Raw genomic sequence first — 9,588 nt, 5'->3', positions numbered from 1 at the left:
AATGCATATGCTGAACCTATGCAAACAGATCATGACAGGAACAACGTTATCAGTGATGATGACCTACCCTACCACCGTTCATTGCACACAGAGTCAGGGTATATGCAACAGTTTGGGCTCTTTGCGAACTAATTTGCCAGAACTTTACGTAATTATGACAACATTGAAGGTTGTGCAATGTAACAGGAATATTTAGACTCATGGATGCCACCCGTTAGATAAAATACGGAACGGAATAAACGTTTTGTTTTCGAGGTGATAGTTTCCAGATTAGTCAAAGGTATATGGTTTAGAGAGAAATTATAATTATAATTCCTGTAATAACTTGTGGCTGAATTTGAAAGGGGTTCCTTCGTTATTTTACCGTTCATGTCTTCCATAGAGAATGTCTTGATCTACTTCAAATAAGGTCTCTGTTTCGTGCAGGCTTAAACCGCCTCGACGTTTTGATACCCGTGTAAATCTCACTAGGATAAGGTAACGTTTGTTAACATATTTTCATAAATCCACTCTACAATTTTTTTTATCTTCGCTTATATTTAGCCAATATTGATCAGAGTTACCTTGTCCTATGGATATCTACACAGTTATAAAATTGGCGCGGTGATGTAAGCCTACACGAAACACAGACCTTATTTTAAGTGAATCTAAAAATATCCTATGGAATAAATGAAGGAACCGCTTTTCAGATTTTGCTAGGTGTCATGGGAATTATGACTCGCACTTTGGTTGTCAATTCTTACCATGCCCATTTATTAAAATAGGATTTCCTGCATATAGAAATTAAAGTTTGTTTTCAACATTCATCACAGGTAACTTAAACTCTTTTATTTAAAACAGTTGAGAGTATTTGTCTCCTAAGCAGACTCTTCAGTATCATTGTCACTTCAGAGCTGTGTGCGTGTGTGTATTTATGTATTATATTAAGTTAAAATAAAAGTGTTCATTGTTCATTCAGTATTGTTGCAATTGTCATTATTACAAAAATGTGTGTGTATGATATATATATATATATATATATTTTTTAATTTTTTTGTTTTTTTATAAATCGACCGATTAATCGGTATCGGCTTTTTTTGTCCTCCAATAATCGATATCGGTATCGGCATTGAAAAATCATAATCGGTCGACCTCTACTATTGTGTATGTTTTTTTTGCATTATTTGTAACTTATTTTGAACATAATGTTTCTGCCACCGTGTCTTATGACCGAAAACAGCTTGTTGATATCAGGGCACCGATTACTCACCCCGTACTAGAGGAATTTTCTTCTTCAACGAGTCGGATGGGAAGGATTTACTTCAGACGCCAGACAGGGCCCTCATCCCCGTCATTCGCAGGAGGAAAAGACGGAGATATCGTGGATGACGGTCTGGGTTTTGTAAGGATCCGTCACAAGAGGGTAATCTACATTTACCATCGGTCCTATTAGCCAACGTACAATCAATCAATGATAAAATAGACAAACTACGAGCATGTATATCCTACCAAAGGGACATTTAAAAATTGTAATATCTTATGTTTCACCGAGTCGTGGCTGAACGACGATACGTTTAACATACACCTGGCGGGTTTTAAGCTTTTTCGGCAGGTTAGAACACCAGCCTCTGGTAAAACAATGGGAAGTGGCCTATGTGTGTTTGTAAACAACAGCTGGGGCACGAAATCTAAGGAAGTCTTGAGGTTTTGCTCGCCTGAGGTAGAGTATCTCATGATAAGCTGTAGACCACACTATTTACCAAGAGAGTTTCCATCTATATTTTTCATAGCTGTCTATATACCACCACAGACCGATGCTGGCACTAAGACCGCACTCAATGAGCTGTATAACGCAATAAGCAAACAGGAAAAAGCTCCTCCAGAGGTGGCGCTCCTAGTGGCCGGGGACTTTAATGCAGGGAAACTTAAATCAGTTAATTTCTATCAGCATGTTAAATGTGGAGAAAAAAAAACTCTAGACCACCTTTACTCCACACACAGAGACACGTACAAAGCTCTCCCTCGACCTCCATTTGGCAAATCTGACCATAATTCTATCCTCCTGATTCCTGCTTACAAGCAAAAATTTAAGCAGGAAGCACCAGTGACTCGGTAAATAAAAAGTGGTCAGATGATGCAGATGCTAAACTACAGGACTGTTTTGCTAGCACACACTGGAATATGTTCCGGGATTCTACCGACGGCATTGAGGAGTACACCACATCAGTCACTGGCTTCATCAATAAGTGCATCGATGATGTCGTCCCCACTGTGACTGTACGTACATACCCCAACCAGAAGCCATGGATTACAGGCAGCATGGCTTCTGAGCTAAAGGGTAGAACTGCAGCTTTCAAGGAGCGGGACTCTAACCAGGAAGCATATAAGAAATCCTGCTATGCCCTCTGACGAACCATCAAACAGGAAAAGCGTCAATACAGGACTAAGATCTAATCGTACTACTCAGGCTCCGACGCTTGTCGGATGAGGCAGGGCTTGCAAACTATTACAGGCTACAAAGGGAAGCACAGCCGAGAGCTGCCCAGTGACACGAACCTACCAGACGAGCTAAATTACTTCTATGCTCGCTTCGAGTCAAGTAACACTGAAACATGAATGAGAGCACCAGCTGTTCCGGACGACTGTGTGGTCACGCTCTCTGAGTAAGACATGTAAACAGGTCAACATTCACAAGGCTACAGGGCCTAATGGATTACCAGGACGTGTACTCCGAGCATGCGCTGACCAACTGGCAAATGTCTTCACTGACATTTTCAACCTCTCCCTGACAGTCTGTAATACCAATATGTTCAAATCAAATTTTATTTGTCACATACACATGGTTAGCAGATGTTAATGCGAGTGTAGCGAAATGCTAGTGAAAAACAAAATACTGCAAAGTTTCCTAGGAACGCGAAGCGAGATGGCCATCTCTGTCGGCGCCGGAAGTATTTATCAGCAGACTATCATAGTACCTGTGCCCAAGAACACTAAGGTAACCTGCCTAAATGACTACCGACCCGTAGCACTCAGATCTGTAGCCATGAAGTGCTCTGAAAGCTGGTCATGGCTCACATCAACACCATTATCCCAGAAACCCTAGACCCTAGATCCAATTTGCATACCGCCCCAACAGATCCACAGATGATGCAATCTCTATTGCACTCAACACTGCCCTTTCCCAACTGGATAAAAGGAACACCTACGTGAGAATGCTATTTATTGACTACAGATCAGCATTCAACACCATCATGCCCTCAAAGCTCATCACTAAGCTAAGGACCCTGGGACTAAACATCTTCATCTGGAACTGGATCCTGGACTTCCTGACGGGCCGCCCACCAGGTGGTAAGGGTAGGGAACAACACATCCGCCAGGCTGATCCTCAACACGGGGGCCCCTCAGGGGTGCATGCTCAGTTCCCTCCTGTGCTCCCTGTTCACTCATGACTGCATGGCCAGGCACAACTCCAACACCTTCATCAAGTTTGTCGATGATCACCGACAACGACGAGACAGCCTATAGGGAGGAGGTCAGAGACCTGGCCGTGTGGTGCCAGGACAACAACCTCTCCCTCAATGTGATCAAGACAAAGGAGATGATTGTGGACAACAGGAAAAGGAGGACCGAGCACACCCCAATTCTCATTGACGTGGCTGTAGTGGAACAGGTTGAGAGTTTCAAATTCCTTGGTGTCCACATCACCAACAAACTATCATGGTCCAAACACACCAAGACAGTCATGAAGAGGGAACAACAAAGCCTATTCCCCCTCAGGAGACTGAAAATATATGGCATGGGTCCTCAGATCCTCAAAAGGTTCTACAGCTGCACCATCGAGAGCATCCTGACTGGTTGCATCACTGCCTGGTGATCCTGCTCGGCCTCCAACCGCAAGGCACTACAGAGGGTAGTGCGTACGGCCCGGTACATCACTGAGGCCAAGCTCCCTGCCATCCAGGATCTCTATACCAGGCGGTGTCAGAGGAAGGCCCTACAAATTTCCACCCTAGTCAGAGACTGTTCTCTCTGCTACCGCACGGCAAGCAGATACCCGAGTGTCAAGTCTAGGTCCAAATGGCTTCTTAACAGCTTCTACCCCCAAGCCATAAGACTCCTGAATACCTAATCAAAGGGCTATCCAGACACCTCTTTTACCCTGCTGCTACTCTGTTTATAATCTACGCATAGTCACTTTAACTCTACCTACATGTACATATTATCTCAATTACCTCGACTAATCGGTGCCCCCGCATATTTACTCTGTACCGGTACCCCCTGTATATAGCCTTGCTTGTTATTTTACTGCTTCTGTCTAATTATTTGTTACTTTTTTGTTCTATTTTCCATGTTTTCTTATCTATGTTTTACATAACACTTTTTATTTTTTCTTAAAACGTCTTAAAGCATTGTTGGTTAAGGGCTAGTAAGTAAGCATTTCGCTATAAGGTCTGTTGTATTTGGCACATGTGACAAATGTGCCAAATGTGCCAAGAATGTGCTAAAAACGTAGTTTTCAGAACGTCAGTGGGATAGCGTCACGCTGAAACGCTTAAGGCACATAATGGGAACGTCGCCGAATGTCGTCTGTTTGCTGGGTAGTCTCTCCTAGTCAGACAGACTATAGTTTTCCTTTTGAATCTGTGGATATGAGAGTGGATATGAGATACATTAAGCAAAACTCAAATACAGTACAGTACTTTTGATGTGCCTTTCTATGTGAAAATCATCTATAGTTTCTTTATAGAGCAAGAGCTGTATTCTACCTAGGGGGAGAGAGAGATAAGGAGGAAGAGGGGGAGAGAGAGAGAGATTATATTTAGCCAGTGGGAGGGTGGTAGTCTAGAAAGCGGTAGAGGTTGAGGTCAGGGCCTGTCTGGGTTTTCAAATTCAATTGTCCGTCTTACATCTTAAAGAACCTGAGCTTCCTGTGGTTCAGGATAATAAAAGTCAATAATGTTACATCAAGTAACATCCTGAGCACAATAGACCACTTGAAACAGACATGTTGGAAAAACATACAGTGATTAAGAAAGAGGTAAGCTGCAACGCAGGGTACTGTGCTGTGCAAACACCCTTCATAAACCAAAAGTAGAAAATAAGCAACCGACAAAAACGGCAAAGCAACTGACAAAAGTGGCAGAGCAACCAACAAAAGTGGCAAAGCTACCAACTAAAAGTCACTACCACTTAACAACTTAAGTCCAGGGCGGCACGCCTATCCAACATTTGAATGATGGAGAGCGTTTCAGTTCTTGAGGAGATTTTCATGAAGTAAGTAACTCTGTATATTTCCCACCCAGACAGACTTACACGCCTCATCAAATCCAGACAAACTACAGGGACTTCTGGTCTTTGTGGGTTGTGATGAATTCACTGGTATAGCCCCAAAAACCAGATCAGCCTGGCAAAAGAAAATAAACAGTGCAGGATTATTTATCCAAAATAATGAATTTGTTTCTATACATGCCAATCATGTCGCCTAAAGAGGGTTTAATAATATAAAAACAATTTCAAGACAAAGACGGGTGGAGATGGAAGTGTGGCAGTAAAACATGCTGCTTTTCCATTGATGGAAATGTGTTTCAGGCATGTGGAAAGCTTACACCCAACCCATGTTGATACAATGTGATTAGTTTATTATAGATTCCAATAAGCTTGGATATTTGCTTCCATGTTGTAGTAGCACGAGTCCAGATCCGTCCAGAGTGCTTTTTGTGAGATGCGGTGTGGGTGAATGACAGCACGGCCAAAGTATTCCAGGGAGAGCCAGAATGGCCAGAAATATGCCACACGGGAGTGGATCGGCGAGCGCAATAAAAAGGGGAATTATGGGTAGATGAATGATGGTACTCATCTTTCCATTTTGTTTCCATAGGATGGTGGTGTGTGTGTGCGTGCCTGTCACAGAATGTGTGTGTGTGTGTGTGTGCCCCTCGTCTGTCCTTCTCTGAGCCCTGTGCTTATTAACACAGTAACCCGAGGCCAGGATGAAAGACTCTCCCGTAGAGAAAGGAGCTTCCGCTGTATGGGTGAGTTGTCACTGGACTCCCTCTCCCTTGCTTTCTTTAGGGGCCTTTACATAGAAGTCGATGTTTCCAAAATAACAAGTATAGGTTACAATACAATCATTTAGGTATAAATTAGATTGACATAGTTTCAAATCCTGAGGAAAATCAATTACAACTGAATTACAAGTCAAATGGACTTAGGCTAAAGGTTTGCACCAAACATGTGTAGAGGTTTCCTACTCACCCAAGGTCAGGGATAATTAACTAATGGGCTGCACCAGTCTGATTGAAAGGTGATCTTGTAGACCTGGTACCGCAGAGGATGTGGCCACATCTCTCAGAGGAGGGCAGAATCTAACTTCAGTGGACCCTACTCTACTCTAACCCTGTAAGTCGTACCATTGTGCCAACAAAATCTCTATTCATAAAAATACTTCATAGTCATACAGTTAGGGCTGTGACGGTCATGGAATTTTGGATGCCGGTTATTAGTCAGCAAAATTACCGCGGTCACCGTAATAACCGTTAAAATAGCAACAATAACAAAAAAAGCACAAAAATGAGAACCGTACATCTCAGACAGAGGGACCAGTCAAATAGTGAAACAAGAAGCTCCTGATGAAATACCAGGAGACAGAGTGTAAAGCGACTACAACAATCTAAACAGGAGATTTAACATAATTAGTGTGTTTCCACCTGCATTGACAGTCTCATAAGTCCTGGGGCTGTTGGTTGTATTACCTCAGAGGCTTCTGGTACAGAGAGGGTTGCGTCCCAAATGGCACCCTGTTTCCTTTATAGTGCACTTATTTTGACAATGACCCATAGGGCTCTGGTCAAAAGAAGTGCACTATATAAGAAATAGGGTGCCATTTGGGACCTACCAGGGTAACCTAAGAGAGGAGAGTGCTGGGCAGCTTTTCTGAAGCTCGAGCTTGAACTTACTGACTTCAGAGGAAAGAGGAACCTGGATGGAAGGGCATTTTCCTCTACCTCACTTCAGAATGTAAACACTTGATCAGTCTGCAGACGCACAGGTGCCTTATAGGCTACCCTTTTCACACTACTGAGCTGAGCCGAGCCGTACTGCTCTGGCCTGCTTACGCATCCAACATACCTGCTGGAATTGTGCTGAAAAGGACAATGTGAATCAGGGAATCAGATCCAGCACAGTACGGTTTGATTCAAGTCGGCACAATAGTATTGGAAAGTGTAGCTTATTAGTCAAGACCCAATACAGTGCCGACTCCCATGTGCTCCTCTATCACTTTCACACACAACACTCTGTTCCTCCTCATGGTTAACCCATTAGCCTTAATGTTGGGGGGAGTGACTCTGAACTTACAATGGCTAGCCCCAAGTCATTGTATTTTTTTATTGTGCTTTATGTAATTTGCCTCATGACTCCTGCATGCTTTGTTGACTATGAACTTGCTTGTTTACCAAACCGTGGGACAGACTGTTTCTTCCCACACTCGGGACTCTGACTCTCTATTGGTTACAGGGACTCTTGGCCTCCCATCCAATTCTAACCATCTCTCGCCGTTTTTCTATTCATGTTACCTGATGAAATTACTGTACAATATGATCTTGTTGCCATCTAATGCACATTCAAATGTCATAAATCAACATTGCAGAGCTCTCCCTGTCCTCTGTCGTGCACTGCTTGTATTACTACTGATGATATCTGGAAATGTGCATGTACATCCTGGCCCATTTACTGTTGCTAGCGCCAATTCTGATGTTCTCTGATATCTGCTTCACTGATTTCAGCTCTTGTAAAAGCCTGGGCTTTCTGCATGTTAACACTAGAAGCTTATTACCTAAAATTGTTCAATTGAAAGTGTGGGTTCACAGCTCCAATCCAGATGCGTTGGTCATTACTGAGACGAGGTTAAGAAAGAGTGTTTTGAACACTGATGTTAACCTTTCAGGTTATAATCTTTTTCGGCAAGACAGATCTTCCAAAGGTGGTGGAGGGGCAATCTTTACCAAGGAACACCTTCAGTGCTTGGTTGTCTCCACCAAGTCTGTCCCCAAACAATTAGATTTTCTGGTTTTAAGCATTAAACTTTCAAATAGCTCTTTGTTGACTGTTGCTGGGTGTTATTGTCTACCATCAGCACCGGCCTGTACCCTAAATGCCCTAAGCTCTCTCCTGGCCCCTTACACCAAGTCTGACTTTGTCCTGCTAGGTGACCTAAACTGTGAAATGCTTAAATCACCTGAAAAAGTCCTAAAGCAATGGGACTCCCTAAATATTTCTCAGATTATTACCAATCCCACAAGGTATGACTCCAAAACACTAAAAAAGCCTACTCTCCTTGATGTTATCCTCACAAATAATCCTGATAGGTATCAGTCTGATGTTTTAGTTAATGACCTTAGTGATCACTGTTTTACAGCCTGTGTTCGTAATGGCATGTCCTGATTGGCCATAGACGCTTGCTAAAAAACTTTAATGAGCAAGCCTTCCTTCATGACCTGGCCTCTGTAAATTGGTATAGAATCAGTTTGAAGATGCTTGGACCTTCTTTTTTGATGTTTTCAGAGGTATTGTTAACAAACACAACCCCAAAAGAAACAGGTTCAGCTGCTGGTTCGACCGTGATCTGGCAGAGATACTCCACCTCAAGAATTCCATTTGGCGAAATGCTCGGCACACGCATACTCAGGCTGACTGGCTCTACTTCAGGCAAAAGAGAAATAAGTGCACTCAGGCTATCCGGGAAGGCCAAAGTTAGTTACTTCAAGGAGCAGTTCTATCTCTGTGGGTCTAACCCCAAGAAGTTCTGGAAAATGGTAAAAGACTTGGAGAATAAACACTCCTCATGTCTCTTAATGTTGATGATGTAGTTATTACTGACAAGGAGCACATGGCTGAGCTCTTTAATCAGCACTTCATTATGTCAGGATTCCTATTTGACTCAGCCATGTCTCCTTGCCGGTCCAACATCTCAACTCCCACCCCTTCTAATGCGACTAGCCCTGATGCTCCTCCCTCCTTTTCCCCTGCCCGCTACAAAGTTTCTCCCTGCAGGCGGTCACTGAGTCCAAGGTGCTAAAGGAGCTCGTTAAACTTGACCCCCCCAAAATATCTGGGTCAGATGGTTTAGACCCTTTCTTCTTTAATAGCGCTCAAATATATTTTGTTTTTAGATACTTTGAGCAATTGATTGAGGTCTGCCTGGAGAGTGGAAGATGGACAGGGTTTGCATTTTTGGAAACAGATACTATTTGAACTCAGGTCTGGGATTTGAGGTTGGTGGTGGGTGAGCACCCTCTGGGACAAAATGTGCCTTCTATTTGGAATTTAGCAGTGCCTGCCTTGGCAACCTCTATTCTGTGTAATAAAGCAGATATTTAGGTTGAGGATAAGATGAATGCTACATTATGTACGGGCTAGGTCTCTGTTGATGCTACAGACATTCCGTTATGTCGTAGGTCTGTGTTGGTGTTTGACTGAGACATATTTTGAGACTAACTGCCTTTGCTGAGCGGTGAGGAGAACGGAGGTTAGCGGGTAACGGTCAGTTCTGCCAGCCCTTTCATAATCACACAGGAATGATGCACATCCCAGTCAAACCCACAGCACCAG

The sequence above is a fragment of the Salvelinus alpinus genome, chromosome 10, assembly GCF_045679555.1.
Source record: "Salvelinus alpinus chromosome 10, SLU_Salpinus.1, whole genome shotgun sequence".
NCBI lineage: Eukaryota > Metazoa > Chordata > Actinopteri > Salmoniformes > Salmonidae > Salvelinus > Salvelinus alpinus.
Note: the sequence above shows the minus strand (reverse complement) of the source record.